Source organism: Prenolepis imparis, unplaced genomic scaffold (genome assembly GCF_030444845.1).
Source record: "Prenolepis imparis isolate NDT839.2.m4 unplaced genomic scaffold, iyPreImpa1.0 SCAF_5, whole genome shotgun sequence".
NCBI classification, from domain to species: Eukaryota; Metazoa; Arthropoda; class Insecta; order Hymenoptera; family Formicidae; genus Prenolepis; species Prenolepis imparis.
Window position 1 is genome coordinate 17353162 of NW_028141163.1, and position 25948 is coordinate 17379109.

The following is a 25948-nucleotide window of genomic DNA, read 5'->3' on the forward strand; positions in this document are numbered from 1 at the left end:
AACGGTTAGAGCAAAATCAAGACGAGATATATTTTATATTGTCATCTAAGCTGAAGGATCAACGCGCAAAATTCGTGAAGAGAATCGCGTGGGAGACGGCCACGTCAGTCCAAGGTGCAGCGAGCACGGGGGATTTCGCTCTATTCTATCTACACACAGTGCATCGGATAAAAGAGAGAGGAAGAAAGGAAAAGAAAGACGCAAAAGCCGGAGTCCAGATATAGACTGGTTACAGGTAATAGTTGGGTAGGTGGTAGTGGTAGGTAGCGAGCGGTAGGACCGGTAGGTTTGGTTTACTTCGGGTTTGTGTTGCAGCCAGCCGGTTAGCCACTCTTCTTCTTCTCCTCGCGACTTTCTTTTTCCTCGACTTTTTTTCCTCTCTTCGCGTCGCTCTGTCGCAGCCACCACCGTCGCCGCCATCTCCTCGTTCATGATCTTCTCTCTCTCTAGCCTTTTTTTATGGCGCTTCCTTACCCCGGTGCTTATTTTAACGCCGATAGGGTAGATGTGACAAAGTGCATTCACGAAAGTAGCGCCGCATCAGAATGATTGCTTCGTCTTTCCTCTCCACCCTGCCACATCATTTTTCTAATTTTTTTCTGATTAGATTAGATGATGACTTGGTTTTTCGAATTTATCGCCCCTTTTCTGTTCACGATTCAATGAAGAACGGTGAGAATGGACGACGCGATCTTCTCTCGAAAGAGTCTCTTTGTTGGTACCGGCGACTTTAACGGAGGCGTGCCTATGTCGACAGGCTACCATTAAGACGAGTAAATATATTTTTGTGCAATCTAGATGCAACGTAATTCCCGGATTGAGTGGAACTTTTTTTTTCCCCGGTATACATGGGGGGCTTGGTACTACGATAATATATTCATAAAGTTTGCTTAACATTGTAATTCGCGTACTCGACAGGCTGTCAAACATTAACTCCACACTTATTAACATAACCGTTGCTCGGAATTTCATTTATCTTTCGATTAAGCCATCCATACATTTTTAATTAGCAGCTAATTAAAAAATATATAATTGAAGAATGTAATAATAAAAAAAAAAAAAGAAATACATAATTCGTATTCCAGGAATGACAAATCGAGAATAAAAGCCACATTATTCGCGGAGCTTGTCATCGCTCGATGACATAAACACAAATCAAGGACGATAGGACGACACGTATCGTTTGGTGTTCTCACATGGACCACCAACAACAATGTCTATACGAATGTCGAATTTTTTGCGATCATTCTTCCCCAAAGAGATGATAAATTCCACGTTCGGAATCTCTATCATCAGAGGTACATTATCCATTATTATATTACGCGTCAATTGCGTGATCGGGTGTTTACGCTTTTTATAGAAGTCGGCTCTTAACGCGAGTTATATGTCGTCTATAGAGCGCGACGAAGCCGTCGAGTCTCGACCGATTTCGCAAGTGCTCGGATTCCGCTTGTTGCGCTGGCAGACATGCTGGCAGCAGCGAGTCTTCACGGTGTTAGTGCGCGTCGAATCGCATATGTGAATGGCGAGCGCGCGTGAACGTGTGCATCGAGAGTAAGGTAGGTAGGTAGGTAGGTAGGTAGATAGGTAGATAGGTAGATAGGTAGATAGATAGATAGATAGATAGATAGATAGATAGATAGATAGATAGATAGATAGATAGGTAGGTAGGTAGGTAGGTAGGCGTATGCCAACGATCGCAACGCGGAATCATAACATATATAGCCTGATGTCAGTTATACGATGACAAAGGTATCTGCCAAAACGCTTGCAAGATAGCACCCTGTGTTTTCGTAACTCCCAATTCAATTTTGACGCAGTGTTTTATGAAGCTGAAGAAAACCTTTCGTGTCAGCATCCTACTAAAGACACTGAAAAACATCGTAATTACAATTTCGACACTACTATTGAGAACTATATATTGATACGAAAGCTAATTATACTTCTTTCACGAATATATTTCAGTATTTTCGTGTAAATATATATTATCTTGAACTTTATATTATCACTTTTCATTTTAAGATCGCAAGATCGTATCGAGGGCTTTCATTTTCCGTATACGGTGAGATGAGAGACGCGTCCGTCGGCGCAATCGCATGATCGGTCAAAGAAGCGCGTTTCGTAACGTTTCATCTCGATAAAAATCCGCGCCGGTGCAACAAGGCGAAGGGCCAGGACCCGAGTAGCGCGAGAGTTCTCGGGCTCCACCGCGCGGAAAACTGGTTCTAACGGAGATTTATACCGAACCAACGAACCGGTGGACCAGTTTTGCAGCCGTCAATGAAGCGCACTGTACGTGTCACGCGAATGAAGAGGACCGCGTAAAGAAGAGGAGGGCACCGCAGCATCCGAGAGGCAGTCATTGGCCGACCGGCCAATCGCGTCATGTACCGAGAGAAGACGACCGCCGATCATCAGTCGTCGAATGATTCGTCGTGTATCAGTGAATTATATTTATATATGTATACTATATATTATATTTATATTTTTCCTGTCTCCTGTCATTATTTTGCTACATGTGTATCATATATCTCTCTATTTTTTCTTAAGGATGTATGGGAGATACAAACGGAGACAAAAGTACCAATGCTATTTATCTTATAGAAAATTTGTACATCTTATACACGAAATTTTCTCTTAGAATTTGCCCTGAAAATCATGGTAATCGTGGGACAATATGGTATGGAAAGAATTTTATGAGAATTTCTCTGATTAATATTTATCACAATAAAAATAATAATATTTATCACAATAAAATATAAAATATATTTGATTAATTTTACTAAACCATATAGTAAAATTAATCAAACATATATTTTATTGTGATAGATATTATTTTTTATTGTGATAAATATTAATCGGAGAAATTCTCATAAAATTCTCTCCATACACCGAAAAAAAATTTGTTAACTTGACTAAACCTTTCAACTAAATTACTATTTTGTTAATTGAACATTATTAGTATTTAAGTCAAATATACGTTTTGTTAAATTTAATGTTTAATTTAAATATTTCTATATGTTCAATTAACAAAATAATATTTAGTTGAAAGGTTTAATCAAGTTAACACATTTTTTTTTCAGTGTACCATATTGTTGCACGATTTTCAGAGTAAATTCTAAGAGAAAATTCTCTCTGTGTAGAAAATCGCAATCTAGTTTAATTTCCTATAACTTTCAGCTGTTTCCGTTTACGCAATCGAATATTCAATAATAATCGGAAGAAAAAGCCAGATTTTCAACAAATTATTATTTTTTTCTAAAATTTAATGAAATTTAATGAATGTTAATGTAATTTTGCAACATTGTTCCTTAAAGTTCCAATTATACATGTAAAAAATTTGAAATACATGGTACCATTTTTTCGACATTTTTAACGTAATATAATCAATCATATAGTAAGGAATTTTCATAAGATTATATGTAAAACTAGCGGAAATTCAAATTGCAATAACTTTTAAATGAGTTAGTGAATTAAATCCAAATTTTGACAGTAGCTTTAATATCAAAGAGGAAACGATCTATATAATTTTTATGAGAATTTTGTATCATTTTTATATAGATATCTCCCCCATACATCCTTAAACTTTTCTTCTCTTTCTTCAACTTTTTGCTTGCTATTAGTATAATGTTAAGCATTACCGAAGAAGGATAAAAGTTTCGTCATAATTGTGACTATTCGCGAATGTTAGAATAACAAAGTAATAAAAATAAGATGTCGCGTGCGTTATCAAAAATTCAGAAAAAGATATGGTTTATATATCACATACTTTCTAAATTTTCGCCTTTGTTTTTATTTTTACTACTTTATTAATCTAAATTTCAGTTTTAATTTGCAGAGTTTGTTTTATATCGATTATATATTCCTATTACAATAAATATTTTTAATTCTAATAGATTTTGCATCCATGTTCAATTAAATCCTTAATGCAATGAGTATAGAACAATATGTATTTACTTTTATTTTATATACGGTTTTTAAGCCTTTTAGGCCCGATTGTGCACCAACGTTATTTTGGCTTTAAGCGGGACTTAAATGTGTGTCTATCTTTATCTTTCTTTCTAAATAAATAAAGACAAACATATATTTTAGTCTCGCTTAAAATCAAAATAACGTTGGTGCAGTCGAGCCTTAGTTGATTAGAATGAATAAAATAGCGAGTCTCTTATTATTTTCTTCCACGCTCTTCGAGTTTATTAAAATATAGAATATATATTAAAATATTGATATTTCTTTTTTATAAAATTATATTCTGCGCACGCATTTCTCTAATTTTGTGTGCACGTGTGCGCCCTAATTTTCCTATTCAAATACACACAGTTGAAAAATTTGTGTTAAATTTAACAAATATCACCTGTCCCAAACGGTCCACAGAAATTTTTGTGTTAATTTAATAATACGGATATGTTAAATGGTGACACGAATATTGTGTTAATATTTTAACATAAAATAAATGCAAACTTCAAATAAACTTAAAATAAATTTTGTGTAAAATTAACATAGTTTTAATGTAAAAATTAACTAAAAAAATTGTTAATTTTACATTTTATCACCCCCACTTATATTATAAAGTAAAATTAACATTTTTTTTCTGTAAATTTTAACAGATAAATCTTGTCACTAATAATACGAAACATATTTATTGTGTAAAATTAAAAATAGATATACATTGTGTTATTTTTACACTTTTTTTAGTTGTTTTAATAATTTAACATTTGAGTCCAATTAACATAACAGCAATATGTTAAATTAACACATGAATGTTTAATTAAATATTTAACACAAAAATTTTAACGGGGACCGTTTTTAACAAGAAAACACACATTTTCCAACTGTGCATATTTTCTTGAAAAGAGTCACGCAGCAAATTCCAGAGAATATAAACAAATCGCTATACATATACATGCGCGCTCGCTCGTGCGATTTTCTCCGCGCGAGCCTCTTCAAGAGTATATTCCCTTCCATTCGCGCGCGTGAGGCCCCCCTTCCTATCTCTCTCGCTCCTTCCCATCGGTCTCTCCTCATTGCAAAGTGCCGTAATATTCTCCTCGACTGAAGTTATTTTCGTCGCGCTCACCCAACCAACTCTCCCGAGGCGGCATTGCACAGCTTGCTCTCTGCGCATTGTCTTGAGGCCCCTGCGCTGTTGCTGGATCGAGAGTAACTGGATTTCCAGGCTAGCGATCGTCGGCGATCCCTTGTTTTCTCGGCTCATATTTCTGTCGCCGATTTCGTACGTATCGCATAAGTAATATTAAATAAAAAACGCGAAAACAAGCCTTCTTCGAGTAAAAATTTACCCAAACTGTTTACTTTTAGATTTACCATTGTTAAACTTGAAGAAATCGATTTTCGAGTATAATTTCGTAATATTAAATTATTAATACGTACAAGATATAATTTTAAGTGATTTATATAATATTCAACTTTACATTGCTCTATGATATTTTTCGTTAAATATAAAGAAAAAATTTAGCGAATAAAGATTTCTAATCATAGAATGAAATTTTGTTAGCGCTTCTCTATTCATTGTTCTCTTCCGTCTTTGCGTATGAGCCCTATTTCTGATTGCTTTCTTGTCGATCAGTATCCAAGGCCAGCCCTTTTTATTCGAACAAAGAAGCGCAACATCCGTTCATCTTCTCATTTCAAACAGATTGCTGCGGGTGGATCGCAGCTAGCATGACAAATTTTGAGAACGAATCGTATATGACGCGAATTTTTGCAAGATATAACTTTTTTTTGGAGCACACACACACACAATCTGTGAGTCATATAATAGCTGTTACGTAAATTTTTCAATGCAATAATATTTGAAATAAAACTTGAACGAAGAATAAAATAAATAAATTAGCGATTAATTAATTTAATTAGTTTAATGTTTTAATTCCAATTTATAATTAATCCCTTCATTGTTTCTATTTTGTTTGTTATGTTTTGTGAAAAGAAAAAAGATAGTGTCATCATGATTGTGGACTAAACATATTATCATATGTTTTACTACTGAGGCAAAAATAAATATTTATTTTGATAATTCCAAAAAAATAGCGAAATTCCAGATTTAACGTTAACGACGAGAAGTTAAAAGTCGCACGCGAAAATGCCTTTCACATCCGTAAAGTGTAACTGCTCGTGACCCACGTGTCATATGCAACATCGATTGCGACGGCCATAAACGATCGGCGAAAATACGCAACGCCTACTAAATGGAAAAGTCTTGCCGCTAAAAAAATGGCCGTATCTCACGGTGTTTTATATTTTCTCATATTTCATCGATCCTATACGGCGGATGGTACGCAATTATGTAATTATAACGTAAATCAAGAAAGGGAATATTTACCGTCATAATATATTGATACATTCGTTCTTATAAGCACATCATACGAAGAAGCGTGGAAAAGATCAAACTTGTTTTTAAAACTCGTTTGTACACATAAAAAAAATTTATGTCAATATTAAAAACTCAGGTATACCTTATATTCTTCATAAAGAAATTTTAAAAAATGAAAGGTATATTACGTCTGGTGTACCCAGAAGTTGGCCTGATTCGCGGAGAGACGGCGAGAGTTAAATACATCTGCAGCTCTTTAATCGTGGCCTGAATGAAAGGAACATCATGATCTGCCGAGACAAACCGTATTCGTAATCACGTGCATGGTAAGTGCATCGTTGTCAAGTACGTGTGAGTGGCACTCGTTACCTAATGCTTGCTTATGTGGCATATTAACTCGTCAGTCATTACTCAACTGCCCTTACGATTACATATGGCGGCGAACTTTGAGCTACCATATCATCGTGCAAGGTTCGTATCAAGGTGCAATATTCACGGCTTCTCGATATTTGTCAAAATGGCAAAGAATCCCGCACAAAATACAAAGGATTTAGGATTTTGGCTTTCGGTGGAATTGGCTGAATTTTTGATATGTTGCAGTTTAAGGCATTCTGATCAAAAGATGTAATAGCCTCAAAGCTAAATAATAGATACAAGAATTTTAAAAATATGTTTGATTAATTTTACTATATAGTTAATAAATTTTACTATATAGTTTAGTAAAATTAATCAAACATATTTTATATTTTATTGTGATAGATATTATTATTTTTTATTGTGCTAAATATTAATCAGAGAAATTCTCATAAAATTCTTTCTATACCATATTGTCTCACAATTACCATGACTTTCAGGATAAATTCCTGAATTTTTGATATGTTGTAATTTAAGACATTCTGATCAAAAGATGTAATAGCCTCAAAGCTTAAATAATAGATACAAGAATTTTAAAAATATGTTTGATTAATTTTACTATATAGTATAGTTAGTAAATTTTACTATATAGTTTAGTAAAATTAATCAAACATATTTTATATTTTATTGTGATAGATATTATTATTTTTTATTGTGCTAAATATTAATCAGAGAAATTCTCATAAAATTCTTTCTATACCATATTGTCTCACAATTACCATGACTTTCAGGATAAATTCCTGAATTTTTGATATGTTGTAATTTAAGACATTCTGATCAAAAGATGTAATAGCCTCAAAGGTTAAATAATAGATATAAGAATTTTAAAAATATGTTTGATTAATTTTACTATATAGTATAGTTAGTAAATTTTACTATATAGTTTAGTAAAATTAATCAAACATATTTTATATTTTATTGTGATAGATATTATTATTTTTTATTGTGCTAAATATTAATCAGAGAAATTCTCATAAAATTCTTTCTATACCATATTGTCTCACAATTACCATGACTTTCAGGATAAATTCCTGAATTTTTGATATGTTGTAATTTAAGACATTCTGATCAAAAGATGTAATAGCCTCAAAGGTTAAATAATAGATATAAGAATTTTAAAAATATGTTTGATTAATTTTACTATATAGTATAGTTAGTAAATTTTACTATATAGTTTAGTAAAATTAATCAAACATATTTTATATTTTATTGTGATAGATATTATTATTTTTTATTGTGCTAAATATTAATCAGAGAAATTCTCATAAAATTCTTTCTATACCATATTGTCTCACAATTACCATGATTTTCAGGATAAATTCTAAGAGAAAATTCTCTCTGTGTATAGTTACTGAGTTACAACCAGTCAAACAATTCGCAAAGTCCTAATTTTTCGTGTTTGACTGGCTGTAAATCAGTAACCATCTATTATTTAGCTTTGAGCTTATTGTATTTTTGTTCAGCAAATCATAAGTTACAACATGTGAGAAAATCAGCTGATTTTACCGGGATTCAATTTTATCTAAAATTTTATATAAGTTCAAAAACCCCTTATTAATCATATAAAATTGAATCTTAGTAAGATCGGCTGATTTACAGCCAGTCGAACACAAAAAACTCGCGCTCTGCGAGATTTGACTGGTTATAACTCATTGTCAGTAACTGTCCATTATTATTTAGCTTTGAGGCTATTACATCTTTCGATCAGAATGCCTTAAACTATAACAACATATCAAAAATTCAGCCAATTCCACCGAAAGCCAAAATCCTATGCATTTTGTGCGAAATCCTTTTCTCTCTCTTTAATTATTTGCCTAATATTATAATTAATAATTATAGGGACCGTTTGATCTTGATAATACGTGTTTCTCTATTTGTTATTTCGCGGCCTATAATTATCCAACGAAAATTAGCTTTCTACCAAATTAACGATTTTCGCATAAATTTTAAACACGTGCGAATTTCCTTCTGCCATTTGCGCGATTTTGCCGTTCCACTGTTACGCGCTCACAGCGGATGTAAACGCCGGAAAAGTAGTAAGACGCAAATAAGCCTCATGTATATATATAAAACCGTCGTTTCGATACGCATTCACGTAATAGTACAAACGCACGTGCCGTTACGACATCACGAATATACTATAAGTCACAAAAGTCGTGCATATAATTTAATAAGTACAATATACAATTTAATAACGATAAAACATTCATAGTTTTTCTTTTTTTTTTTTTTCATAATACATCTTGCACATATACCGGTTTTGCTACTGATACACTTTAGTACCCCTCACCGTCGAATAGCGCGTAAAAGGAACGAAGAAAACATTTCTTCATTCTACATACGTACGCTACGTTCGGAGAATAAATTTCGTTTTCAAAGCTGGCGCCCGCGATCTCAACGCGCGGTCCAAACATTCCGACATGTATACGCATATATAATAAAAAAAAAAAAAGAAAAATACCTCTATATACGAATTCTTTCAACTATCTGTCTGAATTACGAATCCAAATTATATGCGTGCGAATGAAGTACATTTGTCAATTTATTCCAATATCGAAAAATAATACGCCTATTATTAACAGACCGAGAACCTCTGCGGTCACGTTCGCAATATTATAATACCTGTGATTTATTCCAGCTGAAATTGCGATTTATAGTAGTCGAATGGGAATGCATATTAAACGTTTCTGTTACGCGTTATTTGCAAGTTGAGAAGCACTGTTCGCGGTCATTCTCGTAATATTATTGCAATATGCGCATGATTTATTTCGCTTGACGCAGAAATTTGTTATAATTGAAGCTCAAAATATATTTGTCATGTCACTAATGTAATGTTGACAGGCTGTATTGTTAATAGCTTTATTCACGATCCCCCGATATACACACAGAGAGAATTTTCTCTTAGAATTTACCCTGAAAATCATGATATGAAAAGAATTTTATGAGAATTTCTCTGATTAATATTTATCACAATAAAAAATAATAATATCTATCACAATAAAATATAAAATGTTTGATTAATTTTACTAAAAGTATAGTAAAGTTTACTACTATGGTACAATTAATCAAATATATTTTTAAAATTCTTTCCATATTGTCCCATGATTACCATAATTTTCAGAGTAAATTCTAAGAGAAAATTCTCTCTATGCATGATTTATTTTTTCTTCTAAAAAAAGAAATTAATCCGTAATAATCTTCCTTGTTTTTCTGTGAAATTTCTTTTAAAGTTAGAAGAAATTATAAAATATCTATAAATGTTACAAATGTATAAATTATTATTTTACTTAAAAAATAATTTGAGAAAGTAAGCTAAAATTTTCTGTGTACGTTTAAAGTACCTATATTCTTATAGAAAAATGTCAAAAAATTCAAAATTTAACAAAAACTATTTTAATTTTCATCAATATAAAATAGCAATTTTTTCCTATAAGAAGTAAATAATGTTATTAATGCATTAAGAGGCACTATTCGTAATTACGTTCACGACAATATAGGATACGCGTGATTTATTTCAATTAAAATTTGTATTAACTACAAAAAGCGAGAAGAATTTAATTTGCACAGACAAGTGCACAATTCGACTCTAAATGAGCACAGCATGCGGATTCCGTACTTCGTTGGTCACTGGATGGAAATAACACAGGTTAATCGGGTAATTTCAACGTTTGAGCTACGAATGCGGTTAATTATGGCCGTTAACCACTTAACTTGATTGATTAATTAGAAAGCACATTTTTTTTCTCGGTCATGCGTCACGCCTGGAGAGATTGATTGCCGGTTGCGCATTTTCGACTCGGCTTTGATTACATTGTATATACGAACTGTTCGATTACGTAAATTGTATTTTTAATAAAATCGTGAAGAATCACGTCTATTTAGCACATCATAATCTGAATACAATAAATATTAGATAAACAGAAAGATTTTTCGCATATTTATACGTTATTCGTCTTTAAAATTAAATAAGGTAAGGTAGCAAGTTTATACTTTTGGTTAAGAAACTCAAAGAGATGCGCTTGTACACAAAGAGAAGTTTTTCTTAAAATTTACCTTGAAAATCATGGTAATCGTGGGACAATATGGTATGGAAAGAATTTTATGAGAATTTCTCTCATTACTATTTATCACAATAAAAATAATAATATCTATTACAATAAAATATAAAATATGTTTGATTAATATTTTACTATGCAGTTTAGTAAAATTAATCAAACATATTAATAATACATATTATAAATATTAATAAGATAAATATTAATTAGAGAAATTCTCATAAAATTCTTTCCATACCACAACTGTCCCACGATTATCATGATTTTCAGGGTAAATTCTAAGAGAAAATTCTCTCTGTGTATGATTCAGTTTAAATCATTGAAGTTTATATACACAGTTGGAAAATTTGTGTTTTCTTGTTAAAAACGGTGTCTGTGAAGTTGGCACATTTTATGAATTTAAAAAAAATAAGAGTTCTTATAGCACTTTTCATAGTTCTACAGTTCCTGATAAAAATTAAAAAGAGTTCCGCATTTTTTTATATTAAAAAATCAAAATTGAAAAAATGTGCTAACTTCGCGAATCTAGCACGACACCTTCCCTCTAAAGTACTAAAACGCGTTGAATAATATCATTTTTGGAAAGAGTTCCCGATAGTTCTACGCAAGATTAGCATATATATGCAATTTCAGATCGATATTCATCAATTAACGATTTTTAATCGATTTTTAATATCCACGTTTAGATGTCGTGCTAACTTCGCCAATCTAGCACGACACCCTCCCCTTTAAAGTACTAAAACGCGTTGAATAATATCATTTTCGGGAAGAGTTCCCGATAGTTCTGCACAAGTTCAGCATATATATGCAATTTCAGATCGATATTCATCAATTAATAATTTTTAATCGACTTTTAATATCTACGTCCAGCACGACATTTAGTGAAAATGTGTCGTGCTGATGATTTTCCACAGTTTTAACGGTAGTTCTCTACAGTTCTATAAGAGTTCTATACTTTAGAAACATTTTTTCATAGAGTTTCGACTGTTTACTATTTTTTAAACAATTTTTCACAATTACGTTCAGAACGACATTTAGTGAAAATATTTCATGCTGATAATTTTCCGTAGTTTTAACGGTAGTTCTCTACAGTTCTATAAGAGTTCTATACTTTAGAAACATTTTTTCATAGAGTTCCGACTGTTTATTATTTTTTAAACAATTTTTCACAATTACGTTCAGAACGACATTTAGTGAAAATATGTCATGCTGATGATTTTCCGTAGTTTTAACGGTAGTTCTCTACAGTTCTATAACAGTTCTATACTTTAGAAACATTTTTTCATAGAATTTCGACTGTTTACTATTTTTTAAACAATTTTTCATAATTACGTTCAGCACGTCACTTAACAAACATTTTCACTAAGTGTCGTGCTGAACATAATTGTAAAAAATTGTTTAAAAAATAGTAAACAGTCGGAACTCTTTGAAAAAATGTTTCTAAAGTATAGAACTCTTATACACACAGAAAAATACACAAGTAAATATACTTTATGCAAGTAAATATTACTGTTTCAAGTATTTCATAAGTTCATATATAATATATAAACTTATGAAATACTTGAAACAGATAATATTTACTTGCATAAAGTATATTTACTTGCGTATTTTTCTGTGTGTAGAACTATAGAGAACTACCGTTAAAACTGTGGAAAATTATCAGCACGACACATTTTTACTAAGTGTGCTGAACGTAATTACGAAAAATTGTTTAAAAAATAGTAAACAGTCGGAACTCTATGAAAAAATGTTTCTAAAGTATAGAACTCTTGTAGAACTGTAGAGAATTACCATTAAAACTGTGGAAAATCATCAGCACGACACATTTTCACTAAGTGTGCTGAACGTAATTACGAAAAATTGTTTAAAAATAGTAAACAGTCGGAACTCTTTGAAAAAATGTTTCTAAAGTATAGAACTTTTATAGAATTGTAGAGAACTACCGTTAAAACTACGGAAAATCATCAGCACATTTTTTCAATTTTGATTTTTTAATATAAAAAATGCGGAACTCTTTTTAATTTTTATCAGGAACTGTAGAACTATGAAAAGTGCTATAAGAACTCTTACTGTTTTTTTTTAATTCGTAAAATGTCGTGCCAACTTCACAGACACCATGGACGCGAGGGGCAGATTACAAAAGTGATGAAAAAAGTAGTAGAGGAGGCGCTGCTGCAAGGGCGAATTGCAGCACACTCCCTCTCTTTCTCTCTGCCCGGCCAAACAATATGTTGTCTTTAAAAAAAATCGTCAAGTGGCGTTTTTCCGAAGACAACATATTGTTTACCCGGCTTGAAAACATCATATATATTTATTGTAGACTAAAAAGAAGCTTCATGTTAATTTTGAAGGAAATCGGAGGTGATGACATTAATATAGAAATTTATCTTTCGAGTATATAAAAGCATTTACGATTCCAAAAATAATGATTTTCGCAGAGATTATCGCTGTCGTCCAAATCTATCAAACATAAGTCGCAATAAAAACAATATAGCTGTTCTAAATTTCTTGTGAAATAAAATCTCGCTTCCGCTAATTGCTTCTTAGGATAATATTTCGTTCGAGACTATGATACAAAACTTTGAAGATGAGCTTGATAAAAGCGATATTTTTAGGATGTTTACTATACGGAATGCAGTAACGTAACAATGTTAATATAACAATACTAAGGTCTCAAATGTTTTCATATTTCGTTTGTTTTTCGTAACTTGCAACATAAAAAAAATTCTGAGTAATTTATTCATTTGTTTTACTGTATATCAATATCTACAGAATAAGAATTAATGTATAAAAATGTTTAAAATTTTATGCAAAAAAAGAGTAAAATTTCCCACAAAACATCAATGTATACGACGCTGTATTAGTCCGCTGCATTATAGTAAATTCCTTCGCTTCTATTTGTTTTTCATTTCAGAATATACATATAAATTTCGGATATATATACATGAAGAAGAATATCTGCTGAAGTTTTGTCACAAAGCGACAAAATGTTTATGTTTCTTAATAGATGAATTTCGAGATTGCACATATTGAGTTATTTCTATAATTGCTTAATTGTTTAAATACTTTTTTTGTCCGTATAATTAAAAAAATTAATGCGCAAGTATGATATAATGTGAACTACTTCTATATAATGCGATAATATAATGCGAAATAGTTCAGTTTTGTATACAAGTTAAATTTTCAATTAAGAATATCATATTTCACTTTTATTTTTTATCTTGTTTCTAAAATCAACTTTTTGTTAACTAACTGTGTGCGATCAAGCTATCAATAACAATTTCATATTGACATAGAAATTGATCGAATAATCATTATAATTTATAAAACATTCGTAATATAAAATCGTAAAAGTATGAATTAAAATAATGAATTGTATGTTCAATAGTTTCAATAGTTTAGTGACGAAAAATCGACAATACTCTTTTTTCGCTCCGAGATTGAGCAATTATGTTTATAAATTTAATATTACAAAAAAGAGTAACATTTTGGAGAGATGATTTAGTAAAAGATTTGATACATTAAAAGATGTGTATACATTTATTTCCTACACTCGTAGAAAATGCTCGAAACTACACCGACGATATATTATATATTCGCGTGTATAAGTATCCATGTGCGAAAGAAATTTGTACGAGTAAGATAAAAATCTCCGCGACAAGAAACTCGATGACAGCTCGACATGTAATTTCAAATTTCGAGATGCGATGTGCGATACTTAACACCATTGAAAATTGTGAAAAAAGTGGTCGGCATATCTACTTTCAGTTTTTTGTTTACCTATTGAAGAACCGAGGCCGAGCGTATAAGGAATAAGAGCCATATAAGGAATAAGAGATAAGCTAAGCGCGAGAGAGACGGAAGAAAGGGAATAGAGAAAGAAAAAGTCGCTCGACGCTCGAGGCTCGAGTCCGCGTGGACTCGAATGAAAAAGAACGAGACACGACGAGGAACGAAAAAGGATGCTAGAAGAAAATTCGAAACGCCAATAAGACGCGAGGTTTCGCCAATAAAACGAGATGTTTTGCGAGTGAAATAAATTTCGATTTTTCTATTGGATTGGGAATCGAACGACTTTGGATTATTGGTCATCGCTCGATGACTCCGCGCGGATTATTTAGGTCGCGATTCCGCGTGTATTATTTAGGATTTAAGTCGGAATATTCCGTCGATAAATCGTGAGATGCACGTGCCATGCGGATCACAATACATCTCCCAAACCACGATTTTTCAATTAAACTATTGATTATGAATTATTGGCAAGCGATAATTTCTCAGATTTCATAAGCTTCATACATTACGATTATCAATACTTTGGCGCATATTTTTCTATAATCAATAAATACTGATATAAATAATTCGACTCACATTTCGCAGGCAGCATTTTTGCTGTAGGAGACCAACCTCTGCGTCGGGATCTGTCCTCGTAGAAGCTCAACTTCGAGACACTTTACACTCGCGTTACTTTATTTTGTTCGCGACGAGCAGCGACGCCAGGGTTTTAATTATCACAATCTTCGACGCGTTTCGGTAAAACGCGAGAAACGCGAGAGCTTATTCGCGCACGACCGATGCTCCATTTTCGCGTCGCCGCTTTTTTCAAGGCCAAATTATCACAGGGCCTTATCGAACGACGATGGCGACTTCCTCGCGACGCACTCAGGAGTCGCCGATATTCCCGAATTTGCGCTAATTTTATATATACAATACTTGCGAACGCGATCTAGAATGCTGCCTTCTACTGCACTTTTGAATTGTTCGTTATCAACGGTCGCGCCCTCATCGCCGGGCCACAAAAGTACGAGTATTAATTAGTATCTTTACGCCGTTAATTATCGTACAAATCCGATCGCGTCGTGTGTCCCGACATCACGATCTCGATTGCACGCGCGAAATTGATCTCGTCGACCGAGAATATCGCGTAACGATTCGTTTATTACTGCTGGTCGGTGCCAGTTGCGGAACGTGCAACGCGTCGCGACAAAATGGCCAAGTTGGAATGGAAGGGGGGGGGGGGGCCGAGTACGTGCGAGCTCGGCGACCCCCACCACTCCAACTTGGCGATCTTGTCGCGACGTGTTGCGCGTTCCGTAACTGCCACAGACTGGCAGAAATAAACGTACGCGAGATTTATACGATAATTAACGGCGTAAACACACTAACTAATTAATACTCGTACCTTCGTGGACCGGCGATGAGCGTCCGACCGTTGATCACGAACAATGCGGAAATGCATTAGAGGGCGACAGCATTCTAGATTGTGTTCGGAAATATATTCACCAAAATGCAGCATTTGACCGACCAATCAGAGACCGAGGATTTCATTGTCCTGATTGATCAATCGAGCTCTTCACTCTAGGTGAATATATTTCCGAACACAATCTAGAATGCTGATTCCTAGTGCACTTTTAAACTGTTCGTGATCAATGATCGCCGGGCCACGAAAGTACGAGTATTATTATTAATTACGAGTAATATATATTAATTAGTGCCTTCACGCCGTTAATTATCGTATAAATCCGATCGCGTCGCGTGTACCGACATCGCGACCACAATTGCACACGCGAAATTGATTTCGTCGGCCGGGTGTCTCGCGTAACGGTTCGTTTATTACTGACGCCGGTCACTGGTCACTGGTCACTGCCAGTTCCGGGACGCGCAACACGTCGCGACAGAATGGTCAGGTTGGAATGGAGGGGGTCGCTCGGGCCGCCGAGCCGAGCTCCACGTACGCCGCGACTCCCCCCCCCCCCATCCCCCTCAGCCACAAACGACATCAACCTTGGCGTATTGCGCGTCCCGAAATTGCTACAAATAAACGAACACGTTACGTGAGATTTCCGGTCAACGAGATCAATTTCGCGCGTGCGATCGCGATCACGATGTCGATACACGCTACGCGATCGGATTTATAGGATAATTAACGTAAAGACACTAATTAATACCTGTACTTTCGTGGACCGGCAATGAGCGTGCGACCGTTGATCACAAACAATGCGGAAATGCATTAGAGGGTAGCATTCTAGATTGTGTTCGGAAATATATTCACCTAGAGCAGGCATGTCAAACACGCGGCCCGCCAACAAAAAAACTGCGGCCCGCCGAAACTTCTTGAAAATCTTTTCAAAAAAATTGTTTTGTGAAAAACGATGTCAAATATCTTCTAAAAAATAATATTAAATTGTGATTTTGTTTATTTTTCATTATAGTTTCTATTTTTGTTTTTTATAAAAAAAAGTAAAATATTTTTTATTATAGTTTCTATTTTTGTTTTTTTATTTAAAAAATCGTAAAATATTTTTATTTTAAAAAGTAACATAAGATATAAATATAAAGCGACTATGTATAATATACATTGAATATACTAAATATAATAATTTAAAAAATCGTATTTTATTTATTCTAGGAACATTGAAAACATGCGGCCCTCAGCTTAATACAAAATAGATCATGTGGCCCGTAATGCAAAACGAGTTTGACATGCCTGACCTAGAGTGAAGAGCTCGATTGACCAATCAAGACAAAGAGATCCTCGGTCTCTGATTGGTCGGTCGAATGCTGCATTTTGGTGAATAAATTTCCGAACACAATCTAGAATGCTGCCGCCCTCTAACGCATTTCCGCATTGTTCGTGATCAATGGTCGCGCGCTAATTGTCGGGCCACGTAAGTACAAGTATTAATTAGTGTCCTTACGCCGTTAATTATTGTATTGGATCGCGTCGCGTGTATCGACATCGTGATCGCGACCGCATTGATTCGCGCGAAATTGATTTAGTCGGCCGGAAATCTAATTTTAATTCGCTAATTCGGGAATATCGGCGACTCCTGAGTGCGTCGCGGGAAAGTCGCCATCTTCTCGTTCGACAAGGCCCTGCGATAAGTGGGTGTTAAAAAAAACGGCGATGCAAAAATGGAGCATCGGTTCGTGCGCGAATAAGCTCTCGCGTTTCTCGCGTTTTGCCGAAACGCGTCGAAGATTGTGATAGTTAAAACCCGGGCGTCGCTGCTCGTCGCCAACGAAATAAAGTAACGCGAGTGTAAAGTGTCTCGAAGCTGAGCTTCTACGAGGACAGTTCCCCCCGACGCAGAGGTTGGTTTCCTACAGCAAAAATGCTGCCGGCGAAATGTTAGTCGAATTATTTATATCATTATTTATTGATTATAGAAAAATATATGCGCCAAAGTATTGATAATCGTTATATATGAAGCTTATTATGAAATCTGTTTATACTTCATTCACTCTTGCGATCGCAATAACTGAATATTTCACTAGCGAATTTTGGAATCGCTATGCAATCGAGAAAATATATAATGAGTCTTATTTTCATATATATATATATATATATATATATATATATATATATATATATACTTATTTTCCCTAGACAATATATATTTTCACCCAAATTCAATTTCAACATTAAAATAAAAAATAATTTAATACTCCTCGATACGAGACGCAACAGAAAAGTTGTAGTACACAATATTTGATTTCTATAATAACAAATATACCTACACACATTAAAAGAGTTTTCAAAATAATGAATACTGCAAAAAATAATTTTTGCGTTCAACTACATTTTTTATTTATTCTTAAAAAACAGATATTTTATAAAAAATTTACGAAATAAGATATATTTCTTTCAAATATAAATTATTTTTTATTGTAATATATATGTATTATATGTGTCTGTGAAGTTGGCACATTTTACGAATTAAAAAAAAATAGTAAAAGTTCTTATCATAGCACTTTTCATAGTTCTACAGTTCCTGATAAAAATTAAAAAGAGTTCCGCATTTTTTATATTAAAAAATCAAAATTGAAAAAATGTCGTGCTGATGATTTTCCGTAGTTTTAACGGTAGTTCTCTACAATTCTATAAAAGTTCTATACTTTAGAAACATTTTTTCAAAGAGTTCCGACTGTTTACTATTTTTAAACAATTTTTCGTAATTACGTTCAGCACGACACTTAGTGAAAATGTTTGTTAAGTGTCGTGCTGAACGTAATTATGAAAAATTGTTTAAAAAATAGTAAACAGTCGGAACTCTTTGAAAAAATGTTTCTAAAGTATAGAACTCTTATAGAATTGTAGAGAACTACCGTTAAAACTACGGAAAATCATCAGCACGACACATTTTCACTAAATGTCGTGCTGGACGTAGATATTAAAAATCGATTAAAAATTATTAATTGATGAATATCGATCTGAAATTGCATATATATGCTGAACTTGTGCAGAACTATCGGGAACTCTTCCCGAAAATGATATTTTTCAACGCGTTTTAGTACTTTAGAGGGAAGGTGTCGTGCTAGATTCGCGAAGTTAGCACATTTTTTCAATTTTGATTTTTTAATGTAAAAAATGCGGAACTCTTTTTTAATTTTTATCAGGAACTGTAGAACTATGAAAAGTGATATAAGAACTCTTACTATTTTTTTTTAATTCGTAAAATGTGCCAACTTCACAGACACTTAAAAACGGTCCCCGTTAAAATTTTTGTGTTAAATATTTAACACATTCATGTGTTAATTTAACATATTACTGTTGTGTTAATTGAACTCAAATGTTAAATTATTAAAACAACAAAAAAAAAGTGTAAAAATAACACAATGTGCATCTATTTTTAATATTACACAATAAATATGTTCCGTATTATTAGTGACAAGATTTATTTGTTAAAATTTACAGGAAAAAAATGTTAATTTTACTTTATAATTTAAGTAGGGATGATAAAATGTTAACTCAACAATTTTTTAAGTTAATTTTTACATTAAAACTATGTTAATTTAACACAAATTTAATTTTAAGTTTACTTGAAGTTTGCATTTATTTTATGTTGAAATATTAACACAATATTCGTGTCACTTAACATATCCATATTATGTTAAATTAACACAAAAATTTCTGTGGACCGTTTAGGACATGTGATATTTGTTAAATTTAACACAAATTTTTCAACTGTGTACTATCTAAAAGTGAAATGTTATTTTACTGTAAGATTAAGAGAAAATATTGGGGCACGAATAAATTTCACAACTCGTTTTAAAGCACGAATTTCCTCGTCGACGTTGTTTTCCGCAATCCTCACATTCGCGTCACTCCGAAATCGCTGACGAGAGAACAACGTCATCACACTCATCGCGCAAATAAGCGCGCACGAATGCGAAATGTGTGTTTACCGTGTTAAAAATCGACCATCACCGGCATCAAGCGATCGGACTGGTCAAACAAGTCGTCTGCCACTCATCCGTCTCCCTCTTCCTCTGGAAGACGGTCTTTAAAAATAGTGTGCAACAGAAAACTATTGTCTGACCGGAGAATAATTATCATTACAACCTTTGATCCGCGTCACAAGCGAAGTTAATTTCCTCCACTCGCGCTCGTTTTCTCCATAAAAGCCGGAATTCTCATCCTAACTGCACTACAAACGCAATATTATTTCGCAAATTCTCAAATGGCTACAACTATTCGAATAATTTGAAAGACTCGAATAATCTAAATATCCGAATGCGAGGAGTCGTGGATAATAATTTATAAACCGACTTAATCGGCATCAGAAGGCAACCACGGACGAATATTCGCAAGCAAAGTTCTTAGGATATGCGTATATATACCTGAACGCGAAGCGTAAAGCCTCGTCAACTTATAACGCGCGAATAACGAAGGATCTGGTATGTGTGATATGTGTATGTGGGTAAAAACGGAGAATAAACAGAGACGCGCGTTTATAATCACAGCGTCGGGCGTAAATAACAGGCGAGGACAATACGCGAGGTTTTATCGCGCGGCGCGTATTAATGAGTTTGTTTTCGCACTCTTTCTGTCTGTCTCTCTCTCTCTCTCTCTCTCTGTCTCTCTCTTTCTCTCGGCGCAGCATCGCGCGCCGGCGAGCGGCGCGAGATTCGACACTTTTTTTTCGGCGTTCGTTACGCGCGCCGGAATTTATTAAGGTACGCGGAGGAATTTATGCGCGCTCGGTTTCTCGCCGGCGACACAATCCGCAACGCGCCGCTGCGTCAGAGACGTATATCGGACGTTAATGAAGTTCCGCGATTGTTTCCCGCGTCCTCTTGCGAAAAAAAAAAGAAAAAAAAAGATAAAGGCTGACTCACATGGAGAGAGAGAGAGGGGGGGGAGAGAGAGAGAGAGAGAGAGAGAGAGAGAGAGAGAGAGAGAGAGAGAGAGAGAGAGAGAGAGAGAGAGAGAGAGAGAGAGAGAGAGAGAGAGAGAGAGAGAGAGAGAGAGAGAGAGAGAGAGAGAGAGAGAGAGAGAGAGAGAGAGAGAGAGAGAGAGAGAGAGAGAGAGATCGGTGTAATTGTAGGTAGGTGGATACGACCACCACGTGTGTGAAAGGTTCTGAGAAAAATCGATCTTCCACGAATCCGCCCGCGGTCGCGGCGAACAACAAAGGCCGTGACGATATTCTGTACCTCGAAATGCAAGCGAGGAAAGTACGCTTACGCATTTCGAGATATTATTTTGCGCAGAATGTTTTCAGTGGCTCGCCTAATCATAATTTCCAGAATTATATAAAAGGTATTTTAGAATAAATCCTGTATCATTATTCACATGCACAGAGATATAAAAATATAGAGACACAGAGATATAGAGACTTATATACATATATTTTACATTTTTTTATTTATTTTTTTTACAAAACTGCACACTTTTCATAACGTTTAACTTGAAGAGCGCTTTTGAGTGAGATATATTATAAAAAGCGCTTTTGAAAAAATTTATTTTGGCTAATATTCAGAGAATATACACTCTGAGAGAATTTTGTCTTAGAATTTACCCTGAAAATCATGGTATGAAAAGAATTTTATGAGAATTTCTCTGATTAATATTTATCACAATAAAAAAATTATATTTATAATATTTATTATTAATATGTTTGATTAATTTTACTAAGCTGCATAGTAAAATATTAATCAAACACATTTTATATTTTATTGTGATAGATATTATTATTTTTATTGTGATAAATATTAATCAGAGAAATTCTCATAAAATTCTTTCCATACTATATTGTCCCACAATTACCATGATTTTCAGAATAAATTCTCAAAGAAAATTCTCTCATGTATGTGTATACTACTCTTTGAATATTCTCTAAAATAAATTTTTTCAAAGGCGCTTTTTATAATATATATCTCACTCACGCGTTCTTCAAGTTAAACGATGAAAAGTGTAGTTTTGTAAAAAAAATAGATAAAAAAATGTAAAATATTATGTATAAGTATATTAAATATATTAAATATGCAGTCACATCGTAAAGTTTAAACGCATCTTAATTTCGTGTAATTATCATCATCGCAACGTAATTACTCGCAAGAGTAATTGGCTTGATCATGCAACGAAGTACATAACATTTAATGAAGCGTTGACCGTGTTCTCAATACCTAATTTTTGCGACTAAGCAGATGGCCCGGATTATTTCTCATAAGCTTGAACATCGCACATGAATCTACACAGTTGAAAAATTTGTGTTAAATTTAACAAATATCACCTGTCCCAAACGGTCCACAGAAATTTTTGTGTTAATTTAACATAATACGGATATGTTAAATGGTGACACGAATATTGTGTTAATATTTGAACATAAAATAAATGCAAACTTCAAATAAACTTAAAATAAATTTTGTGTAAAATTAACATAGTTTTAATGGAACAATTAACTAAAAAAATTGTTAATTTTACATTTTATCACCCCCCACTTATATTATAAAGTAAAATTAACATTTTTTTTTCTGTAAATTTTAACAGATAAATCTTGTCACTAATAATACGGAACATATTTATTGTGTAAAATTAAAAATAGATATACATTGTGTTATTTTTACACTTTTTTTTAGTTGTTTTAATAATTTAACATTTGAGTCCAATTAATATAACAGCAATATGTTAAATTAACACATGAATGTGTTAAATATTTAACACAAAAATTTTTACGGGGACCGTTTTTAACAAGAAAACACAAATTTTCCAACTGTGTATCCGTTTTGATATTATATTTTCGGCATTTTATACGAAGCTTTGAATTAAATTTATTATATTAGAAAGTTATTATACGTGTCATTTAGTTGTCTACATATTGAATAAGAATTTTATAATATATAGGATATATGTAAAAAAAATTCAGAAATTGAAATATGTATTTTTATTAATAAATGCATATATGTTATTAATTGAAGAGAAGATGCATTAAATCGATGTAATTCTAAAAATTGATCTTATCAAAGTTAATCAATTTTTCGTTCCAATAATAAATGTGACTTGCTAATTTCTGTTCATTGCTATGTATAAGCACAGGATTATCTTATCATTTTGCTTTAATAAACATTGAACATTATTAGGCAATATTTAAAACAGACTTTTGATGAAAGGTATGAATAAACGTCTCTGCAACCTTCCTCTTTTCCTCTTCCACCCATTCAAATCTCTCGAGTTAAATTTGCTAGATCTCTTTTTTTACGAAGATTCTATTTAAAAAATTCAATGTACCGAAAACTATTAACGAAAGATACAACAGCGAACAAAAAAATGCCCGCTAAGCGATGCGAATAAAATTAAGAACTTTCAAAAGTGCATGCAACATCGTGAGATAGTGTAGGAATAAAAAACAGGATATTTGTGTGTAAAATATCTTTTGTCAAATTCAAAGTAAAAATATGATGAGATAATCCTTTGTTAACACATGTTACGTGCAACAAATTAAAACAAGTTACTCCTGCATTACAAATCGAATTTTTATTTTTATGTACATTTTTATATGTAAAAACGCACACAAAAATCTAATTAATCTATATTTAATTAATTAATCTATATTCATATATGCTGTATATAGCAGTTTCAGAAAAAGCACAGAGATATATTTCCTCCCCTTCTCGTAGTGTCTAAATTAGGATATATATACAATATTGCTTCAAGTAAAATTGGAACGTATAATATCGCGAGCTTTAACTTGGAAGCAATACAAAACTTCCTTCGAATTGCTACATTATATAATTTCTATCCTCTTATGTCAACACACACACGAGTTTTTCTAGACTTTTTTTTACTAACAACGTCAATGTTATCACGCGGTAGTTTACATATCGACACGTGTGTGATGTACATACACTCCGTTCTTTTCACTTGCTTTTAGAATGGTACGAGGTTATGTTCAATCTTAAAAAAAAAAAAAAAAAAAAATTATCGCGTACGAATCGGGAAATATTTAGAATAGGAAAAATATTTCAACGCGGAGTTCATCAGAATTTCTAAAGCTTTCATAAATATTCTGCATCTTCGAGCTAGCAGTAACGCGCGATAAAACTACAAAAGCACGTGTATAAGCGCGTAAAATAAACAAATATATATATAACTCCAGCACGTACTTTTGTACTCCCTCCGTATTCAGTGCTAAATATATTATAGCCCGCCCACGATAACGCCGAATTTGTATACCTTTGTATCGAACAAAGTGTAACGACCAGACGTCGTTTTAACTAAGTACGAAGCCTGTGAAAAGCGTCTCTTGGAAGATTTCGGTGTTTATTTTCCGTCCTCTCTTCCATAACTTTAATAAAGAGCGATAAGATAAGCCGCGAGTATGTGTTTCCGATATTGAAATAGGGAACGGTCCGTTTATCGTTTCGTCCGAGCCTACGAAGCGGGTCGAAAAACCGCTATCGCGAGGAGAATTTTAACCGCAGAGAGCTCCGACAGCTCTTTTATAGTTTAGAATCCGCTGCCGCGATCGTCATAATTGTCGACCGCTTATCGCGCGAGCGCCGAATATCACATCGACACTATTCTCTCTCTCTCTCTACCCGATCTCCCGGGAACTGTATAATGATCGAAAATATGATACACGCGCGCGGGAATGTTTCTCGGAAGGAATTTCCGCGTCTCGTCCAATCGCGTCCCGCTCTTTCGCGCGTCGCGTCGATCCAATGAGAGAGAGAGAGAGAGAGAGAGAGAGGAGGGGAGGAAAATAAGAGAGATTTTTCTCTTACCTGCGACTCGTGGCCGTGTCCAGCATGGTAATCCAGTCCTGCGCTGGATGAATGGCGGGCTATCTCAACATACCCGCGAGAAGAGATTCCTCGACGAACGAATCGTGAAGTGAGTCGAAGAACTTTCCACCGCGGACGCTTCACACTGTTCACCCGCTTCGGGAGGGGGGGGAGGGGGGATATATATATATATATGTATGTATTCCCGACAAATGAGCCGCACGATGAGATTGACTGATTCCCGCGCGCGCGCGGCGGTGACAGGCTGAGTGAAAGATCGACGACCGCTGTGTACAGACGGAAAGCGAAATCACTCCACTAAAAAGCTGTTACAATCCGCGCATTCGGGATCGGGAACGCGGAAGGACGCACCACTAAACGCGTACAGATGAGAGAGAGGAGGAGGAGGAGGAGAGGCGCGCGCGCGCATCCGCTTCTCTCCTTTTTCCGTTTTTTCCGGGACTTTCGAAACTCCGCGAGAGCACGAGAGGGAGAGAGAAAGGGGGAGAGACACTTAGGCGAGCGTGTGCGGCATTGCGATGCGAACGACACAATAGGCGCGAATAAATCGATCGCGTAAATTGTTGATCACAGGTGGAGAGCGAGAAGACGTCGAAGCGTTTGCTGCTAACTTCGCCGCTATCTTCCCCGCGACGATCGCCTCACAATCCGATCGCTACTCTCGCGCGCACAACCGCACGTAAGGAAGGCCCGCAACACACTGAGTACTGAGACTGAGCGATCGCGCGGTCCCGGCGGGGCCTAGTGCCGCCACTTGCTGCGCAGAGGGCGCCACCCCCGCGCAGGCGCGCGAATCGATCGCGATCGCCGAACGGCACGCGCGTCTTCGGAAAATCAATAATCAATGTCTCGTTCGCAGGCGCGAGTGATCGATGGCGATCGTTTCTTCCGGCGCGGAGCACCGGGTTTTTCCTCGGGATATGATCGTTACGTGTGGTCGATGCAACGCGGATCCCTCATCTCCATTTCCTGGATTCTCGGCGCAGCAGAGAAGGTAAAATAAAGTATTTATCACTGTATTATAGAAACGAAATGAGACTCGCTTTACGCTTATTATATTGTATGAGCTATTTCGAGCGAAAGCGGAAAAACTGATTGCTTATTTATAAATCAACGGACG

The 25948-nt window shown here is 34.4% G+C and overlaps 1 protein-coding gene across 1 annotated transcript in view; it reads right to left on the reverse strand.

Moving 5' to 3' along the window:
• Positions 1-25516, reverse strand: part of LOC145935903 (receptor-type guanylate cyclase Gyc76C) — a 101911-nt gene extending 76395 nt beyond the window's left edge. Inside the window, exon 1 of the mRNA XM_083037680.1 lies at positions 24808-25516. The gene's annotated coding sequence lies outside the window, so the exon portion shown is untranslated. The remainder of the gene's footprint in view (positions 1-24807) is intronic.
• Between the last annotated feature and the right edge of the window lie 432 nt (positions 25517-25948).